The sequence below is a fragment of the Solanum dulcamara genome, chromosome 12, assembly GCF_947179165.1.
Source record: "Solanum dulcamara chromosome 12, daSolDulc1.2, whole genome shotgun sequence".
Taxonomy (NCBI): Eukaryota; Viridiplantae; Streptophyta; class Magnoliopsida; order Solanales; family Solanaceae; genus Solanum; species Solanum dulcamara.
Genome location: NC_077248.1, coordinates 34,212,762 through 34,225,003, shown reverse-complemented (window position 1 = coordinate 34,225,003; position 12,242 = coordinate 34,212,762). Strand labels below are relative to the sequence as shown.

The following is a 12,242-nucleotide window of genomic DNA, read 5'->3' as shown; positions in this document are numbered from 1 at the left end:
GATACGAGTATGCAGGGATAAAGTGGAACCACTAGTAAGACGCACATAGTACGCGTTGCCTAAGTTAAAGGCCTGCATTGAGAATGCAGTAAGAGCATGGGGCTTAAGATATAAAAGAAATGACGCGTGTACACAACGTCACCCCAAAAATAGTGGAACCCTCAAGGGACGAGGATGGAAAACTTAAAGAATAATTGGAACAACTTCCATTCATCCCAAGAAACAAAGGATATAGGTTGGGACAAAGCCACTACTTTAAGAAAACCTGGAATAGTTATTCCCAGAACACTAGTACTGCCTAATTGAAATTGGAATGACTACAAGTACATACAGAGGAAAGCACGAGTACCCTCTAAAGGGGGGAAGTTAATAAGAAAATGGAAAACGTAAGTTGAAGGCAATCGATATGGTAATATATTTGAGATGGACGTCTAAACTTCAATAAGATATCCTGCCGAACCAAGTTAGAAAGGTCTGGAAGCCACCAGTAATTGAACGGAAGCTAGAATGCTACATAAGGCAGCATTGAGAAGGTTGGTGACGAGACCCTGAACAACATAACACTAGAAGGCGGCTGCGTATAAAAATAGAAGAATGTAACAATGAAAGGATATCGAATAATTCAAGAGACACTACAAAGGATAACGACAGTATGATAGACCAAAAGCAAAAATGTTGGTTATAGAGTTAGTCGCAAATGATGTTGCGATAGATAAATAACCAAAGAAAAAGGAATAGAAAGCCTCCTGTGGTAGAAAATAAGGAGAACACAAAGTGAATAAAGGATCGTAGAGCTAAAGGTCTACGCCGATACTAGATGCAAGATAACAGACGAAAGGACAGGGCAAAACATAAAGACTCGTGAGACAACGCTGAGGTAAATCTGGAGCTAAGTTGAGTGCCCGCACCTCGTGGAAAAGGTTACAATGAAATGCGACACAAAGACTTCCCATGGAGGTCACCCATCCCAATATTACTCTCGCCCCAGCACGCTTAACTTCAAAATTCTGATGGAACTTAATGCGTTAGTGCTGGTATGATCACGCGAGATGGAAGAATCTGAACTAGTGACGGAGAAACGATATGAGATTATGTACCCAGAGTATTATATGATACGTTAAGGAAATTCTAACAAGGAATTAAGCAAAACAAGGAGGATTAGCTACTTGCTAACTGATGACATATTCGAATGCCACAGTTCGTCAACATAGTACCTGTTAATAAAAGGCAAACAACCAAAGGGTTATATGGGCCAGTAGGCGAGGGAATTTTGACACCATTGGGCAACCAACTCTGAGGGCAAGAAAAAGCAAAACAGTTGATGTAACTTACAAATGACAGAAAGCAGTGCCCAAGGTCGAAAATCCCATAATATGACCAGGACTATAAAACTCATTTTGCATTCCAGCGCCAGATGACTCTGGAGGGAATGTTACTTGTGGAATAACGATATTAGTCCCTACTTCTTCGATCAAAGGTTACCTAATCCACCGAGAAGGTGTAAAATTATAGAGTAAAAAAAGTGGTAGGACCTTACAGAGTCCCCACAGCTATTATCCCAAGCGAAAGAGCCCAAGTTGCAACTAATTACCGAGAGGTGCAAAGATAAGTTAAGCCAAACTACCGAGATGGAATTAGTACAACGGTTGAAGTAATACATGGCCACGATTGGACCAAAGATCTACCCCGACCTCGAGTGTAGGAAGGGAGGAAAAGTAGGGTAAGACATGAGGACTGGCGAGGTAACGCTAGGATGCTTCTTGTACCCTCTCGTATTCTTGTAAAGGTAAAAAAATGACACAAGATAATGTGTCTAGAGGATTATAAGCGGGGGTAAGGGAAATTATGAAAAGGTTTAAGTAAAACTGACTGAACTGGCTGGTTACTACAGGATAGCGAGCTACTATGCCAAAACTCTTTTAGAATTACACCAGATCATGTTAGAAAAATCACAGAATGACTACGAGCGCCGTTATATGGGGGTATTGCAACATTATTCGGTAGCCAACCCTAAGGATTGGGAAAAGAGGGGAAGAAGGACCCAAAAGATTGAATGCCAGTTAAAGTTCTGAAAAGAGTCGAGAAAGGCTATACAAGGCTAATGGTTCCCAAATTATCCACGTCATTATGCACCCATTTTATACTTGGTAAGAGTAGGGTGCTATATGAGTTGTTGTGATTAGGCTAAGGAATCAGCCCATTTGCTCCAATCAAGAGCACCTATGCTGCTGAAATTAGAGGGAGTTATAGAACATGGAGAATGGTAAGGTTCCGTGAGGTTTCCTCCTCTAATATACAGATAAAGGGACTTCAATTACAATTAACGCCTTGAGATCATTCCAAGAAGAGGTCAGGAGCACAGACAGGTCTTAGTACCGCATTTCTCTCTCGAGCTACTAAACAGACTGAGCGCACTATTAGACGCTAGAAGATATGTCACATGCTGGGAGATTAACTTCGAAGGTAGCCGAAATAATTATCCATCATTTATCAAGTTGCCTACAATAATAATTACTACACTAGTATTCCAATGGCCTTGACATGATTAAGCAAGTTATTGACTAAAAGCCCAGAGTCGGCAGGAATGACATACAGATAATCGACGTCGACATACAGAGTTCAAGTTGATGATTGGATGTTCATCATAGGGTCACCTAGAAAAGGAACTTGGCCCAGAATATATTAGACGGTATCAAGTTACTCATAAGGTGGGCAACTTGGCTGGTAAGTTAAGCTTACCACCTCAGTTGGAAACTATACGCCCAGTCCATTAGATACTGACGAGTCACCCAGGGTATATTCCATAAATGAGGTCCAGTAGATGGAATCCTATGAGGAAAATCCTACCACCATCCTGGATCGACAAACTGGAAGATTGTAGACTAAAGACGTATCTTCCGTCAAGTTACGGTGGAAAAACCAAAACCAGAAAGAGGATGATCGGGGAACTGAAGAGAACATGGAATATAAGTATTTGCACCTATAACCGATACTTACAGGTAACCCCGATTCCTGAAACACGTATATGAAGTATTGGTATGGAAGTATGTGTTAAGAAAATAACAAAGAATCTCCCTACGATTTGTATAAGGTGCTAAGAGAAGTTTTGTCTAACATTCGGGGACGAATGTTCTAAAGGGGGGAAGGATGTTACACCCCACCCTTTTTAAACTCGAAATGTCTCATAAGTTCCTGGCACATTATCATGTGAGCCGGATACGCTACGACACTATCAAACGGCTCTTAGAAAGGGAGAATGTGATACCCCATAGTAAAGAAGGTTAGATATGAAATCATAAGAGTCCGGAAGGAATTGGAGGCCAAGTAATGAGTCGTATGACTCGATTTACCTATGTAAGCTACTAAGTTAGAAGTCATATGCACTTGAGCTACTTAAGCATATATCAAACTTACGTAGCATGGATTACATAGGTACATAAAATAAGACGAGATTACGAACCCACGAGGAAGGGAAAAAAGACGACACGTGGTAGCCAATGAAGAAGCGACACATGGCAGCACCTCAAGCAAGCAGGTGACCCACCTGCTTGGGGGGTGGACCCCACTGCCACGTGGCATCCCATAGTTGGCCGCATGATATGGTGGCCCAATAGGGGCTGGACGTGTGTCACCTCTTGGGGTTGACACGTGTCACACCCTAAAGCCACATATATATGTTGATATATATCATATACTTCAGTTATCCATCAAAACATCAGCCAACATAGAGAAAAAAAATGTGAGGGAGAGAAATAGAGAGGCAGCCATGGTTCTTGAAGTTTAAAGGTTAGTTTTCCAATTTTCTTCCGTGAATTAATTATATACGGTGTACCTTAAGTACGTGGATACGTATATATGTATTTTAAGACCTTCATGGAAGTAAAACTCCAGCTTTGCAATTGGAATTTGGAAGAGAAAATAAGAGAAAACGCTAGTTAACAAACCCGTTTTTGGAAGGGACAGTGGTTAGTAATATTGGTATAACTTCTTGTGTACAGATTCGTTTTGAGTGATTTAATATGTTTTGGAAAGGTATTTCGTGGTTCTATAACTTTCATTCATACTCAAAAATCCATTTTTACATTTATCAGCTCGAAAAATGGTGATGAAGCGTAGAGGAGGTACTGCTCAGATTTGGTTTTGGAAATTCTACACGGACAGCTGTAAGTATTTTGGTCGTATCGTTTTGTACAAAATTGATGTAGGGATGATTCTAAATTTTTTACGACCCTAAGACATATGTCTATAACTTTCATGAAGGACGTAAATCCTTTTTCCCTCCATTACCCCTTCGAAACGAAGCGACAAGGTAAAACAGTAATCTGTCCAGATTTCACATTTTGGATAGTTTTGGCGAGTTTGACAAGTTTAACGTAAGGTAAGGTTTCTTCTTTAAATTTGAGATTTATGTGTTATGATGGATCATGTTACACTCCCTATAGGTGTCTAGAAGTGTGTAAATATCATTGGAATACTTGGCGTTCGGAATAAACTAAATTGTAGTCGTTATAGTCGAATTGTCGTCAAGGTAAGGCGTTGTTCTTGTGAGTTGCTGCTGCAGGGGTGTGGTGTCTTGTTGAAGGGCCTAAATATGTTCTAATGTGGGTTAGGGTGCTTCTGTTTGAGTCCACATGACCCCCCGTTGCGTATAATTAAAGGCGTTGTAAAATAAAGACTCGACACCCTATTTGATATCATCTTTTTGAATAAGTCGTTTGGAGTTTATGTTGTATATTGTTGGTATGAATTGCTTCAGGTTGTTGTTGTTGGTTGGCTGTAGGTCTTAGGGACCTAATTGGAAATTTGGATAGGGCACATTATAGGGGAAATGCTGCCCAATTTTCGTTAACGCCTTAACAAACTAAAGAACTAGTCGAGGAAACGACTAAGGGAATAGATTCCATTAACATTAAGGCGTAACCTCAAATACTGAAAAGTTAAGAGTAGTTGATATTCGTATTACTTTATATTGAATAGGTTCAGAAGAAGACGAGGCGAGCAGGATAAAGGGTAACTCCCAAGAGGTATGTAAACTTTCTCTTGGCATGTTTTGGTATAAGTTCGTACAGCTATCTTTCTTTCGTTTTGGCAAGTTTTAGCCTTAAGTGAATTGTGTGTGGAATATGGGGATAATTCCATTCCCAAAACTCCAAGTATGCCTCATAACCTCTATCCACTGCCTAGTATTGGAATTTCTGCAAGGATTGAGTATTGCCTAGTAAGGCTTCTACGTGTTAAACACTAGTGTGTGGAAAGCTATCTCTCATTTCCCTTGATACATATTTAGTACGAAAGTGAGATTATGATGCCATAATGATTCACCGAGCCCCATGATGGGCCGGGTATGAAATATGTGTATGCAGATCCAATAAAGGAAAGTACAGACTATATATAGTTTATTCTCTTTCTTCTTCTGGCATGTCTTAGTTGTAGATTAAGCATGATATAAGTTCCGGGGTAACTCCATTCTTAGCATCTCTTATTTACGTCTGAATATCGGACTTTTATAATAATCGAACTATTTCCCTAGAAACTTTTATATGTTAAAAAGGTAACAAATGTACAGGTTCCAAGTCTTACAGACTATTTGTTAACAAATATTTCTGGTTCCATGAGCGATTTGGCTTTACTTTAGTACATGTCTAGGAGCCCCGAGATTATAATTGATATTGCCCATAATGGCATTTAGAAGTCACTCGAGATGACTACACCATTACTCGGGTCCTCAAATAAAAGCTTAACTTTCCTATCCTGTCGAGTCTCTGATAATGATTTAAATTGCATATAGTTACTCACTACTCTACTCGTGTATATTGTAATGCTTCTTTCCCTAAGTCCCGGGCCAGGATATGTTCTCGTGCACAGTTCACTGCATTATTCCCTGAGTCCCTTAATAGAGGGCCAAGATACGTGTATAGATATATGATGATGTGTTGTAATAAGGTGGTGATGGTACGGGGGCCATGATGGTTTTACAGAGATGATTTTATAGAGATGATTCACCGGACCCCCGAAAGGGCCGGCTATATGATATGACTTAAACATGCATGTTTTTGTAATTCACAAAGTATAGGTACAGGTTTCTAAATTGATATCTTATCCCCTGTTTTTGTATATCAGATATGCTTCCAGTTGTATTATATTATGTTTTACATACTCAGTACATATATCGTACTAACCCTCTTTCTCGGGGGGCTGCATTCATGCCCGCAGGTACATATACAGATTTTGGGAGTCCGTTAGCTTTGGATTCCATGTAGCTCAGTTGGAAGAGGCTCTATTGTATCGGGGCCTTGTTTTTGGTACTGTCCACAGATGTATAAAAATTATTTCATCCATTCAGGGGTACGGCGGGGGCCCTGTCCCACCATATGTTGTCATTCATATGTTTAGAGGTCTGCAGACATGTATATGTAGGTTCTGTATGTCAGTTTGATTCAGCTGGGTCTACATGATATATGATATATGTTATTATATTATGGCAGCCTTGTCGGCTTGCGTGCCCTATCGGGTTGTGGTACAAACGAAAAGGGCTACAGGTTTATGAAAATATTATTGCCCAGTGGGGCTCTGTTACATGATATTGTCTTATTTACGATTCAATGTGACCTCAGCTAATAGATATGTGTATGGGAGGTCCAGGTCAGACCCCAGTCGCGGCCTATGGGGTTGGGTCGTGACAAAGGCCTTACCTCCAAAAATAAAATGGAATATATCTAATGAGAGGACTCCTCTCGACTAGGAAGATCAAGTATAGGAAACTAGTTCTATTCAACTAAGGTACAGAACCTAGCTAAATTGAAGAAAATCAAGTATACCCAATTTCCTTTGCATGGGTCAAGATCGGTCATATCTTCTGTGGTGCTCGACTAACGTTTCTGAGAATCCATTTGAGCTTTAAATTCTTGGGTCCATATAATAGCTAACATACAAGTGATGATGTATTCTGTTGCTCCTCTTGAGAGTTACTGTTCTGCCTGCAACATCGACTATCTTTTTCAATGTCGCTCAACTAACATCTTCGGTTATCTGTTCGCGTTGAAATTTCTTGGGCTCAACTATCTTTGGGGATGCTATTATCCTGCAAAATTTGGAGGATTTTGGATGTTGCATGATGCATGTTGTTGAGGGTTGATGGTTGTTGCTGAGGTAGTGTGCTGTTTCTGGCATCTACTTCTCCTTAGTTTGGACAACTTGTTGCAAGGAATACCTCCTCTTGTTTTTGACCTTGGGATCTTACTGAATATGGAGATCTGTAGAGCTGTATGTCTGCAAGTTGTTCAAATTATCACAGCTGGAGTGTGTTGTGAATCTGTACTGATAAACAAACAAACACAGAAGACTCAAGAGGTGCAATTTCTGGTTGGTAGGAGTTGTTGAGAGGTGTTCCTGATGAATGCTTTTGGATTGTTGTAACTGTTGTAATCTTTGAAGAGGATGGATTGTTGTTCCTGTTGTAGTTTGTAACCTGCATAGAAGCAAAAACAAAAAACAAAGTCTGGAAACAATTCTATAACCCCAAAACAAAGAAGCACTTTCCAAGTGGCTCCTCTTGTTGTTACTGATGTAGAAAAATTCTAGGATGTGTAATGTGGTGTATCTGCATAGACCATCAAACAAAAACAAAAACAAGAACTTGAATGTGTCCCATGTGTGATGCAAGGAAACCAGCCTGGGCTTCCAATCAAGATCCCTATACCTGTTAAGCCAAGAAAGAAGAGAAGACAAAATAGAAACTATTGTACTCCTTACCTCTAAAGTTAGACTGGTTATTCTAAGAAAATAATAAAGATAGTAATAAGGAAGGGAGATTTTCCCTTGTACAGGAGTTCTAACTGTGACATCTTCAAGGTATTTATAGCTATGCATAGACAAAACCATGTTGAAGTTTGAGTTAGAACCAAAATGGAAGGAGTTAGGGAGGTTTCTTGATTCTCCTGAGTTTCTTTCTTCTGAAAGAAGGCATTTCCAGCTTGTCCATCTCAAGGTATGCCTTAGCTTGTTTGGGGAGATTATGCACAGTGAAATAGAGTTCAGGAGATTTGCATTTGTGGTTGTGTTTGGATAAGACATCAACTGTGTTGTTTGCTTCTCTAGGGATGTGTTTACAGCTGAAAGTTTGGAATTAGTTGATGATGTTATTTAAACTGTCCAGCAGCTCCTTGATTGACCAAGGGGGTTTTGCTTCGTGTTGTAACCACCTGATTAGGAGTTGAGAATCTACCTCTAACTCTACTTGTAAATAACCAAGCTGAATACACCAAGATAGACCAAAGATAGTAGCCCTGATTTCTGCTTGGTTGTTAGTTCCTTCCCCCAATGGAACTGCATAGGCAAAGATAAGGTCACTATGAGTATTTCTAAGTATTCCTCCTCCACCAATGTTACCTGGGTTGTTAAGGGAACTACCATCTATATTTAGCTTTACCATGTGATCATCTGGTTTGATCCAGCATACAGGGGTAATTTTGGTGCCATGGTAGCATTGTTCCACTAAAATGACTAGGTCCTTCCTGTTATTTGGCCACTCAATATAAGGAAAAGTTGTGATGAGCAGGTTAGAGATGTCTTTGTAGACAGAAAAATTTGACTCTTGAAAGGTTAGATTTCTTCCCTTCATATTTGGAAGCACATCTATTCTTCTAGAAGTTCCAACAAATGAAGATAGGGACTGCTTGTAACAGGAGCTTATGGGCTTCATTCTTGTATTTAGATGTCCACCATCTCATAAGCATATTTCTAAGAGGTGTGTAATCCTTGTTTATGCCCAAAGAATCAGCAAACACCCTCCAAGTATTCTTGGCAAAGGCTCCTGCAACAAAGGTGTGATCAATGGTGTCTTGGCCAGGTTTATCACAACAATGGCACTGAGAGGGGGCTTTGCCAAAGCTGATTATTTTCTCATTGGTAGGTAATTTCCTTCTAAGAGCTCTCCAAACAATAAATGAGCATTTGAAAGGTATTAGTTGGTATCAAGTACATGCATTCAGCATAGTATTTTTCCTCTTGTCTCTAATGAGCTCCCAGGCAGAAGAACAACTGAACTCCCCATTGGAATTAGGAATCCAGCAAGGATGGTCCTGTTTGAGAGGATGGCAGTTGAATTGAGTTGCTAAAATGTTAGGAACAAACTGAGGAGGGGCTTTTTGGATAATGAGATCAACATTCCGTTGGCCATTTGTTAGAAAAGCTAAAACTTGGGTGTGGTTAAACCTACAGCTGTTAGCAGAAAAGTAAGCTAAAAGGCCAACACCTAGCCAGTTGTCCCACCAAAAAAGGCAAGAGCCAGACTTCATTTACCACTGAATATGAGGTTCAATGTTGTGTTTGTTGTTCATAAGGTGCTTCCAAATTAAGGACTGACCAGTGTCCCATTTGTTTGTAATAATATTGGCCCTCAGACAGTATTTGGATTTAAGGAATTCTCCCCACAAGGTGTTCTTGGTTGTAAGGGTCTACCACTTCCCATCTAATTTACAATAAAAGTTGGGGGCTTGGTATTTTCAAAAAGAGTGAAGCTGAATTGCTGGATATCTTATCCTTCCACCTGAGCTTCTCTCTTTTTTTCCTTACAGCACAATTGCGGCTGGAGATACTGCTGTTCGAACTATACTGCTCAGACAGAATTTCGTTTTTCCAAAATGAACTTCCCCAAGTAAAAAGGGTACCCCTTATCGGCAATATGAAGAGTACCTCTTACAGCTTTAATTTAGCATAATATGGGTACTCGATATCAATTTCCAAGGCGTGTTATAAAACTATGTTTTAATCCCTTTTTCTTGTTTTGGGAAAATTTCGACAAAGTTTCCTCTATAATCCTTACTATCCCACAACCTAAATGCAGAAAATACGAACAACGCCTCACAGGGCCAACATATATACATATATTCATGTCATATCGTATTACTGCCATAATGCCTTACAGGGCCAATATACACTATGTTTATCATATTTCATGCTACAGCCGCACAGGGCTTCCTGGATTATATCAAAACAAAACTGGCAAAATTACCCCATATAGTCAACCAACCTTTACCTATCACTTTCCTATACCTGTGGCCCATTTTGTCCCTTGTTCGTCCTTGTGACCTAGAAGGCGAAGTATGTTCTTCCTCCTCATCTGTGTGCCATCTACTCGTCTGTCCCTCATCATCTTCGTCACTTGAGTCCAAAAGAAATAAATAACCAGGCAACCCCTAGTTTACCGACGTCCAAGATAAGGGGCTTGAGTAAGTAGTAATACTTACCATAAGAGCCGGCCTGACATAGTGCTCCATCATAAGAGCAACAGGCATGGCTTACAGAACAGCTTTCTAGCTCCTTGGACATTCTGGGGCTATTGCCATTGGGCCTTCCAAGGAATTAGCCTTATTAGTATACTGGAAGTCCTCTGAAGGGTCGGTCTCGATTGAATGAATGGGGTCCTCCGAGGGGTCAGTCTCAATAGAATAGCTTAGACTCAAGTGACATCATCGTACACATAATAATTTATTAAGGAGGGATTTTCCTAATGACACAGCTCTATCGCATGATCTTAGATATGAAAAAAAACTAACATCTTACATGTCCTGTAGCCTCCTGTTTATAGATGTGGCACACAACACATCGATAACCAAAACTCTACTAGAAATGGTCTACAGACAATCCAAGGACAAACTGCTCTGATACCAATTCTGTCACGACCCAACCCCGTAAGCTGTGACTGGGGTCCGACCTGGACCCCTCATACATATATTTATCAGTTGTGGTCAAGTCGAATGATAGATACATTATATAAATCGAGTGTAGTCAAACCAGACTACAAATAATGTGACCCATACATAAGAACCCCCATGGGTCATAACATTTCATATATATGTAGCCTATTTTATTTACATCATAACACAAAAGGGTACGCAAGCCACCAAGGCTTCTATAACGTAATAATGTATACCATACATCATGTAGACCCAGCTGAACCAAGCTGACATTTACACAACCAACATATATATGTCTGCATACCTCTAACAATATTAATGACAATATATAGCGGGACAAGGCCCCCACCGTACTCCTGAATAATGAAATAATACTACACATCAATGACCAGTGCGAACAACTAGGTTCCAATACAATGGAACCTCTTCCAGCTGAGCTGAGCGGAATCCTAAGCTGAATGACTCCAAAACCTATATTTGTACCTGTGGGCATGAAATGCATCCCCCCAAGAAAAAGGGGTCAGTACGACATATGTACTGAGTATGTAAAACGTAACATAGTACAACTAGAGGTATATCCAAAATAAATAGGGAGGGGAAAAAATTATCAAATTAGAAGCCTGTACCTATACTCTGTGAATTACAAAAGCATGCCTACTCATATCATACCATATAGCCGGCCCTTTCAGGGGTTCAGTGAATCATAACTGTAAAACCATCATTGCCCGAGTGCCATCACCTCCTTATTACAATACATCATCATATATATATATACGTACCCGGCCCTTTAGTGAGGGGCTCAATGGACAATGCAGTGAATTGTGCACGATAACGTAAAAGAAGTGCTACAGTATACACTAGTAGAGTAGTGAGCAACTATATGCATTTTAAATTATTATTGGAGACTCAATAGAATAAGAAAGTTAAGCTTTTGTTTGAGGACCCGAATAACGGTGTAGTCATCTCGAGTGTCCTCTAAATGCCATTATGGGCTGCCTTAAAAGTAATCTCAGGGACCCTAAACATGTATTAACATAGGGCCAAATCATTTATGGAATCAAAAACACTTAGTCTCGTATAGTCCTTAAGACTTGGAGCTTGTACAATTGGTACCTCTTTAACATATAGAAGTTTCTAGGGAAATAGTTCAACTACTATCAGAGTTTGATATTCAAAAGTAAATAGGAGATGTTAATAATGGAGTTACTTCGGAGCTCACATCATATTTAACTTACCACTAAGACATGCCAGAAAAGAAAGAGAGTAAATCTATATAGTCTGTACTTTCCTTCAGGTGGTCATTATATACATATCTCGTACCCGGCCCATCCTGAGGCTTGGTAAACCACCATGGCATCATAATCTCATTTTCATACCAAGTACATATCAAGAGAAAGGAAAGATAGTTTCCCATACATTACTCTTTAGCACGTAGAAGCCTTAACAGGCAATGCTCAATTCTTGTAGGGGTGTCAACACCTAACTGTAGTTAGGAATTATGAGGCGTACCTGGAGTTTTAGGAATGGAATTATCCCCACATTCCA

General features: G+C 39.9%; 1 pseudogene; it reads right to left on the bottom strand.

Annotated features, from left to right (window-relative positions):
* Positions 1–928: 928 nt before the first annotated feature.
* On the bottom strand, positions 929–1,048 carry LOC129878030 (5S ribosomal RNA; annotated as a pseudogene).
* Positions 1,049–12,242: the final 11,194 nt, after the last annotated feature.